The sequence below is a fragment of the Nomascus leucogenys genome, chromosome 14 (genome assembly GCF_006542625.1).
Source record: "Nomascus leucogenys isolate Asia chromosome 14, Asia_NLE_v1, whole genome shotgun sequence".
Lineage (NCBI taxonomy): Eukaryota > Metazoa > Chordata > Mammalia > Primates > Hylobatidae > Nomascus > Nomascus leucogenys.
The window spans coordinates 84255753-84267777 of record NC_044394.1 but is presented as its reverse complement, the minus strand read 5'-3'; the positions used below and the strand labels follow the sequence as shown (position 1 = coordinate 84267777).

The 12025-nt window shown below is 43.6% G+C and overlaps 1 protein-coding gene across 7 annotated transcripts in view; it reads right to left on the bottom strand.

Annotated features, from left to right (window-relative positions):
• REV1 (REV1 DNA directed polymerase) overlaps positions 1-11802 on the bottom strand; it is a 90029-nt gene extending 78227 nt beyond the window's left edge. For 3 of the 7 annotated variants that reach the window (XM_030828063.1, XM_030828061.1, XM_030828059.1), the window contains exon 1: positions 11569-11769. The gene's annotated coding sequence lies outside the window, so the exon portion shown is untranslated. Of the gene's footprint in view, positions 1-11568 lie in introns of all 7 variants that reach the window. The other 4 variants (XR_004033386.1, XM_030828064.1, XM_012512495.2 and 1 more) reach the window with 3 other exon arrangements.
• Between the last annotated feature and the right edge of the window lie 223 nt (positions 11803-12025).

The window sequence follows — 12025 nt, the reverse complement described above, 5'->3', positions numbered from 1 at the left end:
TCACTGAGGAGAAGTGGTATAATCTCACAGGAAAGCCAAATGATTATCTGTAGAAAAGTTCAAAGTTGCAATAAATCAGGGATTCCAAAGGCCACAGTAGAAGAGCTAGTAACAGGAACAGAACTTAGCTGAAGAATAAAGGAAATAATATCAAAGAAGAGGGAAATGTATCTAAAGCAGTAATTCTGATACGTGAGCATGCATCAGAATCACTAGCACAGGGCCTGTTAAAACACAAGATGCTAGGCCCCAACTCCAACGTTTCTCATTCAGTGAGTCTAGGGCAGGGCTGGAAATTTGCATTTCTAAAAAGTTCCCAGGTAATGTTGATGCTGCTGGACTGCGGCACACACTTTGAGAACCACTGGTTTTGCCTGTACCTAAAAATGTATCTATAGTGGTGATAACAGAGAAAACGACAGTTCAGTGGTAATGAGAAAGATTATATACAGTAGAGAGAACGATGCTACAACGTGTCCTAAGTAGAATGAATTTCACATCAGGAGTAATGCAATTCACCAGGTGAAGGTTTTAATTAGATTGCAGGTGACAGGCTGGGCGTGGTTGCTCATACCTGTAATCCCAGCACTTTAGGAGGCCAAGGCGGGCGGATCACGAGATCAGGAGATTGAGACCACACTGGCCAACATGGTGAAAGCCCGTCTCTACTAAAAATACAAAAAATTAGTAGTCCCAGCTACTTGGGGGCTGAGGCAGAAGAACTGCTTGAACCAGGGAGTCGGAGGTTGCAGTCAGCCAAGATCACGCCACTGCACTCCGGCCTGGGTGACAGAGCCAGACTCTGTCTCAAAAAAAAAAAAAAAAAAAAGATTACAGGTGACAAAATCTCTCCTGTCCTGCCCCCCACTTCCCCTTACCCCAAATTCCAGGTCTGAGCTAATGGTTTTTCTCCATTCACTTAGCATTTACTATAATCTATAGTTTTCAAGGTGAGTACAATGAGAATAAACCACCATCCAAGGTTATCAGAGATTTGCATGTAACTATAATATGAGATCTGTAATCCCAGCATTTTTGGAGGCCAAGGTGGGAAGATCTCTTGCGTGAGACCAGCCTGAGCAACATAGCAAGACCTCATCTCTACAAAAAAAATAAAAATAATAAAAAGAGCCAGGCATGGTGGCCCACACCTGTAGTCAGGAGGCTGAGGTGAGAGGATCGCTTGAGCCTGGAAAGTCAAGGCTGCAGTGAACCACTGCACTTGGCCTGGGAGACAGAACAAGACCAAAAAAGTAAAATTAATAACAATAATACAAGATCCTGCATTAAAGGCACTAATGGAATGCAATAAATGCACAGAGAAAACAGCCATAAATCTCATGTTCGAGAAGACACCCAAGAAAGCATCACTGAGAGGTAGATCTGAACTAAGAACAATCAGTGGGATTTTACGGGATAGAAGGTAGGTGGGAAGGGGTGACATGAAGGCAAAGATTTCAGGAAGAAGAAAAATTCATAATCAAAAACATAAAAGGGCCGAGTGCAGTGGCTCACACCTGTATCTCAGCACTTTGGGGGGTTTAAGGCAGGAGGACTGCTCAAGCCCAGGAATTCGAGACCAGCCTGGGCAATGAAGTGAGACCCCTGTCTCCACAAAAAGTTTGTTTTTAATTAGCCAGTCATGGTGGTGCATGCCCGTGGTCACAGCTACTTGGAAGACTGGGATGGGAGAACTGCTTGAGCCTGGGAGGTTAAGACTGCAGTGAGCCATCATCACGTCACTGCACTCAGGCCTACACTATAGAGCAGGACCCTGCCTCATAAAAAATACAAAAAGGCGTTTAGGACAACATTCTAGAATTTACCAGTATGCAGGAACATGGCCAGATGTAGAGGTAGACAAACTAAGGTAGGTGAAGAAATATAACAGAAGGCCTTGAATATATCATACTAAGAAGTTTAAACCTTACTTTGTAAGTTTTAAGCAAGTGTAAATTGGGTGGGAGAGTTTCTAGCTCCTGAGCCTAGCCTACACCATAACCTATAAATCTTAGCAGAAGTCCCCACCTTGTGCATTCCACCCATACAAGTCATTAGATCTCTGAACTCACAAGGTAACTGGCATAAACAATGACACATAACTAAAAACAAATCCCTCAGAGCAACTGCAATTCAAAAATATAGTCAAACTCTTCTTTTCTGGACCTGCTATCAGTTCCAGCATTCAAAAATCCCTTTTCTCACAAATGCTTCTATTAAATGTAATTCCAAGTAAACATAAAGGGAGCAGAAGTTGTCACTGCTTCTGGAATTTTCCCTTGCTTACACTAAGAATATCATATATTTAAAATTATATACTTTTAAAAAAACAAAAACAAAACACTACAACATGCTACATTCTTCAAGACACCAGAAGTCTTTTTCAATGTAACAATTTAGCACACTATAATCTCTGAGAAACAGTGAGTTCCAAGATAATTCAATATAATCTTTAAGTGACAATCTGAAATAAGTTTAGGCATAAACAATATGCAAAAGAATATTAACCTCCAACACAGTAAACTTGATGTGTTAGAAACTTTGACTCAAGTGCTAAAATTCAAAACAGCAATTAAGTTACTGAAACATTTTACAACCCTAACACAAATACATTATCAACACCTCCACCCTACCCATAAAAATCTCACTTCATCATTTCTTCTTCCAAATAACTAATGAATAATTACGTACATCTAAAAGTACAAATTCAAGAGCAATACCAAAATTCAGACTTTTTACAGCCAATTATTAAGCTTTAAAGTATCAAGTATACAGTTTATAACCCAAGCTACAAAATTTATGTAATTAAAACATTTAACTCAAGTGAATAACCCAAGTTTCAAATTATATTGCATCAATAAAAGAAAATGTTATGTAGTAATTCTCAACAGAAGGCAATCCTTCTACACATATTCAAATGCAACCTGTTCCAATTTTTAATACAACAGAGGTAACTGGGTTACTATCACTACTACTAGTCTTAGCTGTCATAAATTGAGCAAGTGTCTGTTCTCACTTCTTTAGCCAGCATTGTGTAATAAAGAATTTGGGGCCCAGGCACAGTGGCTCATGCCTGTATACCAGCACGCTGGGAGGCCAAGGCAGGAGGATTACTTGAGGCCAAGAGTCTGAAACCAGCCTGGGCAACATGGGGAGATCCCTACACACACAAAAAAAATTTTAATTAGCCAGGTGCGGTGGTGCGTGCCTGCAGTCCTAGCTACTGGGAGGCTGAGGCAGGAGGATCACTTTGGCCTAAAAGCTGGAGGCTACAGTGAGCTATGACAGCACCACTGTGACACAGTGAGACCCTGTCCCTAAAAAAACAAGAACAAAAAAATTTGGCCATTGTCTGATTCCTGGAAAACTCTACTCTTGGAGTCTGCCAACTGATAGGAGTCTTTGTTATGCATGAATCCATAATGGGTCCTCCTTGGCCCACAACTGAGTTTCTATTAACAGGGTGACTCCCAGTAGGCTCCTAGTTTCAGGATGGGGCCTGGCCATGCTGAAAATGCCAACCATGTGAATAGTAGGTTGGGGCTTTGAGCAACCTGACATCAGCCTGACAACCTGACCTCCAGGGAGAAGGGGACTGGGGACTGAGTTCAATCATACCTATGTAATAAAACTCCCATAAAAACTCCAGATGCTGTAGAGTAAGTGAGGTTTCCTGGCTGGCAATCATTCACTGCTGTACTGGAAGGATGACACGTCCTGAGGACATGGAAGCTTCATGTTTGGGACCCTCCCAGATCTTGTTCTATGTGTCTCTTTAATTGGCTGGTCCTGATTTGTATCATAACTGTAATTCCAAGAACAGCACTTTCCTGAGGTCTGTGAGTCATTCTACCGAATTATCAAACGTGAGGTGTAGTGGGAACTCCGAAAGTTGTAGCCATTTGGTCAGAGTGTGGATAACCTGCAAGTCCTAGAGTTTGTAGCTAATATACAAAGTGAGGAGAGTCTTGCAGACTGTACCCTTAACTTATGATGCCTTACCTAACTCTGGGTAGCGGGTGCCCAAATTACACTACAGCTATAAAATAGGATATGCTGCCTTACTTCTCTTCCCAAGACTCTTAGAATTAAATGAGAAAAAAGTTAGGCAAAAACACTCTTTAAGATATAAAACGTTAGTCCGGGCATGGTGGCTCACGCTTGTAATCCCAGCACTTTGGGAGGCCGAGGCGGGCGGATCACGAGGTCAGGAGATCGAGACCACGGTGAAACCCCGTCTCTACCAAAAATACAAAAATTAGCCGGGCGTGGTGGCGGGCGCCTGTAGTCCCAGCTACTCGGAGAGGCTGAGGCAGGAGAATGGCATGAACCTGGAAGGCGGAGCTTGCAGTGAGCCGAGATTGAGCCACTGCACTCCAGCCTGGGTGAAAAAGCGAGACTCCGTCTCAAAAAAAAGAAAAAAAGAAAAAGATATAAAACGTTGTGTTTGCTTCGGCTGCACATACACTAAAATTGGAATGACACAGAGAAGATAATCATGGAAAAAAATTCTGTATTAAAAAATTTACACTTTGGGAGGCAGAGGTGGGCAGGATCACCTGAGGTCAGGAGTTCGAGACCAGCCTGGCCAACATGGTGAAACCCCCGTCTCTACTAAAAATACAAAACTCAGCTGGGCGTGGTGGCAGGTGCCTGTAATCTCAACCACTCCGGAGGCTGAGGCAGGACAATCGGAACCCGGGAGGAGGAGGTTGCAGTGAGCCAAGATCATGCCATAGCATCCAGCCTGGGCGACAAGAGCAAAACTCCGTTTAAAAAAAAAAAATTTTTTTTTTGTTAAGCTTCTTAAAATATTGAAGAAGAAATTGTTAAAATATTCGTAAAGTTCAGAACCGTCCAGGTTAAATGGCTTTAAAAAAAAAAAAAAGGCTTAAAATAAACAGCTAAGGGGTCATCGAGAAATTGAATTTATTATAAGTAAAATACAGAACTTACTGAAAACCATTTAAAAGAGCAAAAAATCTAAATAGTTTCAACTACATAATTCAGACCAGTGCCTAAAAGATAAAAATGCATTAAGTCCATTCCTAGAAATAGCAAATGTAGAAATGACGGCCCTTACAGAATGCAAGATGCAGCCATTATTTTGTGACTAAACCTCCAAAAAGTTCATTTTAGCCTTGGGTATGATCAGGAATGACTGAGGTCAGTAAGCAACACTTTGCTTAATTGGATATGAGTTTGAATATGAACTACTCACATCACAACCAACTTTTTTTGCCCATCACTACCTAATATTTTCATTCAAGCACAAAGCCATGGGACCTGACTAGTCTTCAAAAGGTTTCTCAAAGCATCCTATGTGGATAAGGCAGTCTCCTGCCTATATGAGAAAGTATCATCTTCAACTGCATTATAATAGAAGACAAAATTTTTTTCTATTATGTTCCAATGATAAAATCAAGACTTTAAATCATAATTTTACAAGAACATATTGTTTTATTTTCCGCCCTCTTGAATATGAGATATTAAGTGTTGCTGGTCTTTCCCTCAGTAATGCAGGAAACAGTTTAGTGTAGCAGGGGAAAAAAATGGCCTTGGGGGGAAAACCTAGGCTCTCGTCTTATTTCTCCTCTTTAGCAGGCAAATGACTCTTGGGGTCTCTTTCCTCCAGTAAGATATAATGGCACTGCCTATGGAATCTGCAAGATTCTTTCTACCCCTGACATTCTGAGGTGCTGAGAAGCCAGTAACTCACAATTTAGATACTCTTACAAATTAAAAAAGCCTTGCAAGGAAATGTCAGAAACCATTAAAATTTATGTAAAAACATCCCACCTATGTGTTCCTCCTTATTGAAGGAGATCCAGGTAAAGATCTGCTATGTAGACTATTATCCTTAGCAAACTAACACATGAACAGAACACCAAACACCACATGTTCTCACTTGTAAGTGGCAGCCAAATGATGAGAACTCATGAACGCAAAGAAGGAAGCAACAGACACTGGAGTCTACTTGAGCGTGGAGGGTGGGAGGAGGGAAACGAGAAGAAAAAGTAACTATTGTGTATCAGGCTTAATACCTGAGTGATGAAACAATCTGTACAACAAATCCCCATAACACTAGTTTATATAACAAACATTCACATGTACCCCAGAACCTAAGATAGAAGTTTAAAAAAAAAAATTGCCCCATAATCAGCAGGAACACATCACTAGTAGCTTTTATTAAATATTTACTTGCTACCTCCAACTTAGCCTTAAAAAACTTAATATATTTACGTTTTCTTAAATCTAACGTATTATATGCAAAACTTTTTCAAACTGTTTACAAAGCTGAAGCACCAAGACACGATTCTTTGACTTATGTTTAATGACTTTTAAATATAAGTAAATTGGAAAAACATTAATTACGATGCAAGTCATCATCCTATTAAGACATTTCACACTTACAATACAGGCATTTAAGTATAGTAGTAGTAGTTAAATCAAAAAAATGAAAAAACAAAAAATTAGCCGTAAATGACGAAGCTGCCAGTAGTTAAGAACACACGCTCACAAATAATGTGATAAATTTAACAGCAAGCTTCCAAACAAAAACCTTGTCATTTTTAATGTGCCCCACAGCAGACTGGTTATGACCTCGGGAACTAGCCTGAAATCTTGGCTCCTTTCTTGTGTAACCAGCCAAGTAACAACACCTCTCCAAATCTGTTTCTTTATAATGGTGCCAACCTTACATGGTAGCTGTAGATATTAAATAAGACACTGCACCTAGGAAAGAGCCTAGCACATAGTAAATAATAACTCACAATTATTAAATTTTGGAAGAAATGTTACACAAAGCAGCAGCCCTTTGACTTTAAAAAAAAATTTAGGCCTAGGGTTTAGGATCCTATTACTTGTTAAAGTTCAGACTGAGAAATGAAATAACAATCCTACAAAGAAGCATTTTACTAAGGACAAGTGAATTTAAAATAACTGGTATTATGCAAGTTCAATTACCACAGGCAGAATCTTAGTTTATGAGAATAATTCAAGTTGTATTAGCTCAAAGTATCTATTATTACAAAGTCACTGTCTCCATCAATTCTTTCTTCTCCTATTTCTGTATCTGCTAAAGAAAAATAAATCATACTATGAAAAGAACAGAAAGATACAAAGCACAGCTGGGTTACTTTAAGTTCCAATTAATAACCAAATATAATTTGAGGGGAAAAACCCAGTGAAAGAAGGGAGAAACTGAACACAACTAAAGATGATAAAAATTTCCTTCCCAAATACTACAAGACTCATTTCAACTGGATCTTCAAGGACTTTTCTGTCTGAAGACAGGAAGCCTCTAGCAAGTCCTTTCATCACCACAATCAGATCTCCAGCTGAACTTCAAAGGGAACTATATAGAAGCCACTCTGGTGGGCGGTTGTTGAGATAATCACTCTTAGCATCTTCTACAGATCGAAGAATAAAAAAACCTGACTTACACATTAAGACCAAACACCAGTCACCATTCTCAACAGTTTATTTTTTAATTTGCTCTAGACATCCACAAAATGTATTTTTTAAAGGCGTTCCATAAATATAATTTTGGTAGCTAACAAAAATTCAGCACCAAAGTAATAAATATAAAATTTAGCCAGACACAGTGGCTCACACCTGTAATCCCACCACTTTGGGAGGATGAGGCAGGAGGATCACTGTAGTCCAAGAGTTTGAGACCAGCCTGGACAACACAGTAGGACCCCATCTTTACAAAACATTAAAAAACTAGCCTGGCATGGTGGCACATGCCTGTAGTGTGAGCTACTCCAGCACCTGAGGCAGGAGGCTGGCTTGAGCCCAGGAGGTTGAGGCTGCAGTGAGCCGTGATCACACCACTGCATTCCAGCTTGGGCAACAGAGCAAGACCCTGTCTCAAAAAATTTTTAAAAAGAAAAAAATTCAGTTAATCCACCTTTATCTCATGCCAAAATACAAAATCCTAAGTGAACAAGCTAATTTCAAATAGTTCTTAGAAGGTTTAAAATTACCCTGTTCTGGGCCGGGCGCAGTGGCTAACACCTATAATCCCAGCACTTTGGGAGGCCGAGGTGGGCGGATCACGAGGTCAGGAGATCGAGACCATCCTGGCTAACACGGTGAAACCCTGTTTCTACTAAAAATACAAAAAATTAGCCAGGCGTAGTGGCGGGCGCCTGCAGTCCCAGCTACTCGGGAGGCTGAGGCAGGAGAATGGCGTGAACCCGGGAGGTGGAGCTTGCAGTGAGCCGAGATGGTGCCACTGCACTCCAGCGTGGGCGACAGAGTGAGACTCCATCTCAAAAAAAAAAAAAAAAAAAAAAAAAAAAAATTACCCTGTTCTAAGCACTTTACATATATTAACTCAATTATTACTCACCATAATCCTGTGAGGTAGGTATTATAGTCATCCTACAGAGGAGCAGAACTGAGGCACCACCAAGTTATTAACTTGCCCACGGTCTCAATCAGTAAATGGTAGGAGCCAGAGAATTCTGACCCAAGCTGTCTGATTCCAGAACCAATATTTAAATCAACTATACTATTTATTTACTCAACAAGTTTTACTGACAGCCTACTATGTACCAGGCACAGTTCTAAGCACTGGGGATAAAGCTGTGTACAAGTCAGACAAGGCCTCTGCTCTCTTGCTGAGAAGACGGCTGGCAGCCAACAAGTCTAAGGGGGGAAATAACTACATAAGTGGGAAAAAAAAACCACAGTGTATCTTCACCTAGTAATAAATGCGATGGAGAAAAAGAGAATAAAGAATAAAAGATTATAAAGGAAGGGGCTGGTTCCTATTTTAGAATTAGAAAAGGCCTAAGGCGATGACATTTGAGCAGAAACACAAGACATGAAGAGCCATGACCACTTAGAGGAAGGGGCAGTCCAGCTAAAAGAATAGTAAGCATAACATCCTAAGGAAGAAACACTTTGTTCAAGAACCGGCAAAATCACTATGGGACTGGGGTAGGTCGCTGAAAGTCAGTCACCTAGTAAGAGGTAAGGTTAGAAGCTGGCAGCTGCCAAATCATGCTACGCCCTGATGGGATGTGCTAAGCGGCTAAGATTCAAATGTAAGTGTTAACAGGAAGCTTCTGGAGGACACTGAGCAAGAAAGTGACAATCTGATTTACATTTTTAAATCCCCTGATTGTCAAGGGGAATCCCTAGGGAACAGTCAGGGAGCAAGAGAAATAAAGAAACCAGTAAAGGCACTATGGCAACAGTCCAACCAAGAGATAATGGAACTTAGACTAGGATTCATGTACTGTTTATAAGTAGATGCTAACAGAAGAGCCTGCAACCTAATTGCCTCTAAAGAGCCTTTTTAGTATCCCTTTTCCCGTCTTGTCTCCGGACTTGCCTTTGGAAAAAAATAAGATTATTTTTTAATGTCCATGTTAACGCTTCAGTTGGTGCTATTATAGTAACAGAAAAAAAACTTTTCATTTTTAAATGTTCTGTTTAATATACCGTATGATTAGTAATACGCCACATATACACAACCATACATTCTTGAAAAGCAGAAAGAGCCACAATGCTCTTTAGTGTAGGACTAGTTCATTTATTTGGAGACGGGAGGTACCTGTCACCTCTTCTGATTACCTTTCCTCTCACGCTTTGTCTCTAGCACATCCCGGCTCATTCTAGATTGTGAACTCCAATAAACAGGTATACCAAAGGGAATATGTATTTACTGAGCACCTCCTGAGTACCATGGTGTCACTAGATGTCTCACGTTTAAGAACTGATTTAATCCTCAGCTACCCAAGGTGGGAAATGGTATCTTCATTCTACAAACAAGAAAAAATCAGAGATACTAGTAACTTAACTTGTCCACAGTCACCAGCTAACAATTTGCAGGGCCAGAAATCTAACCTCCATGTAACTGTGAAGTTCCTGTCTTTCCACTACAGCAGCTATCAAAGAAAGTGCTTTCAAATATATATTATATGTAGTCACTGCAACTTCTTATGAATAATGAAAATGACTAGTTTGTTGCTGGTGAGGACAACGTTTCTTTAATTCTCTTATGTAGAATCAGAGTTTTGAAGTTGGAAGTGGGGGAAATGTAGTGATCTCATCTATTCAAGCACATTGTTTTTTAAAAATTATGTTCTACTTGAGATCTCCTAGAAATTAATCCTAAAAGAGCAATTCCCATCTTTACAAAAAAATTAAATATGTACGGTTTACCATAAAATAGCGGTTAAGGTTCTACAACAAAAGATAGGAGTTTGGTACAGACTCTACCCTCAAAGGTCCTACACAATAAGAGAAGACAGGGCTAAAAAGATAATCATAACACAGGAAAAGGCGCAAATAGCCTAAGAATTGAATGGAAGAGAGCCTTGTAGACTGGAGAATGATTCCTGGAAGAGGAATTTTAGGTGAGCTCTTAAGTGTCCAGTAGAGGAAGACAGGGAACAATACGCAGCACTGGTGCTTGCACGGGCAAACCCAAGGGTATGTGTGAAAGGTTGGTGGACAGATAGATGGTTCCCACAGACTGATTTGCTACATACAGCACTCCATAGAAAGAACCAAGGTTATGGTTGGTCCTACCCTACCTAAACAGGAAATGGCTTATTCTCGGAGACTAAAGTGCCAAGTCCAGAAAGACCAGATATACAGAATTACGGACTGTTACATAAAGTCCTTAATAGTTACAAGCCCTTGTTATGCTATGTGCTAGTCTGCACTATTTTCACCTAAATGAAACCATTTCTACTTAGTGCATGGCGTGAGAAGACGTGGAGATAAAGAGAATTAGCAGACGTATATTATCTGCAATTTATTTTACGGAGGAGTACATTAAGGAGTGTTATGTGAGATTATTTCTTTACAAACTGGGAATAGGTAGGAAGAGCAGCGAAACACGGCGCGGCTCGGTGCGCCCAGAGCGGCATCACTGTAACAGCACAGAAGTGGGCAAGGGGCGCTCTCGGAAGGACAGTTGGGGAACGGCGCACGGCGTATTTAGGGAACGGACAAGCGGCAAGGAAAAAACAAGGGAGCAGCAACGCCTTCGGACATTCCGACCGGTTCCGGGATGCACCGGGGACGTCGAAGGCGGGGTGCGGGGAAACGCTGTGGCTAGAGTGCGGGTGGGAGCGGCGGCTCGGCCGGGTCGACATTCTACAAACGCTTGCGGAACGAACGCCCGAACGCGTGCGTGAATGAATGGCGCGGAACCGAATGGCTGGCCGAGGCGCCGGCGCAGGAGGAAGGAGTTTGCGGCGCGGTCTGTCCGGGCCGGGGGATGCAGGGAGCGCGGAGAGAAGGGCCGCTGCGACAGGCGTCGGCGCGGGGCGGCCATGGGGCCGGCCGCGCCATAACGGAAGGGGAGGAGAGGGGAGGTCACACATTACATAACCCGGCGGCTGCGGGCGCGAGGGGAGGGCGCCGCGGACAGTCCAGGCCGCGACAGGACGGCCGCGGGCCGGGGCGACGCGCCCCTCCTCCGCACCACCTCAGCCCGGCCGCGCTCTGGCCGCTGCCGGGCGGGTCTGCGGCGCCTCCGGGCGACGCGTGTCCGGTCCCGCCCCTCCCCCACCCCGCCGCCGGCCGGGGGTCGCTCACCTTTCGCGTCGCCCCACACCACCATGCCCGGGCCCGGCCGCCTCCTCCGGCCTTGCGGACCCCGGCCCCGCCGCCGCCAGTGCCCTCGCCAGGGACCAGGGAGGACCGCCGGGGGAAGGCAGCCCCACCGCCGCGCCGCGCCGCGGTCCACGCTCCCCGACGCTAGCGGCAACCAACCCCGCGCGCGCTCCGCGGTGGCTCTCCGCCCCTCCCCCTACGGCTACCGCGCGCGCCGCAGCCACGCCCCCTTGCGTCCCGCGCGCGCTCCCTGGCCCCGCCCACGCCCCCTCCGCGGCCCCGCTCGCTCTCACAGCCGCGCGGCGCACGCGCTCTGCTCCCCCCGGCCGGGGGCGACCCCAGCCTCGGGCGTGGCACTTCGGCACCCGGCGTCGGCCTCCGTGTTCCTCCCCTCCCCGGCCCCGCCCTCTTGTTCTGCAGCCGCCCGCAGGGGGCAGCG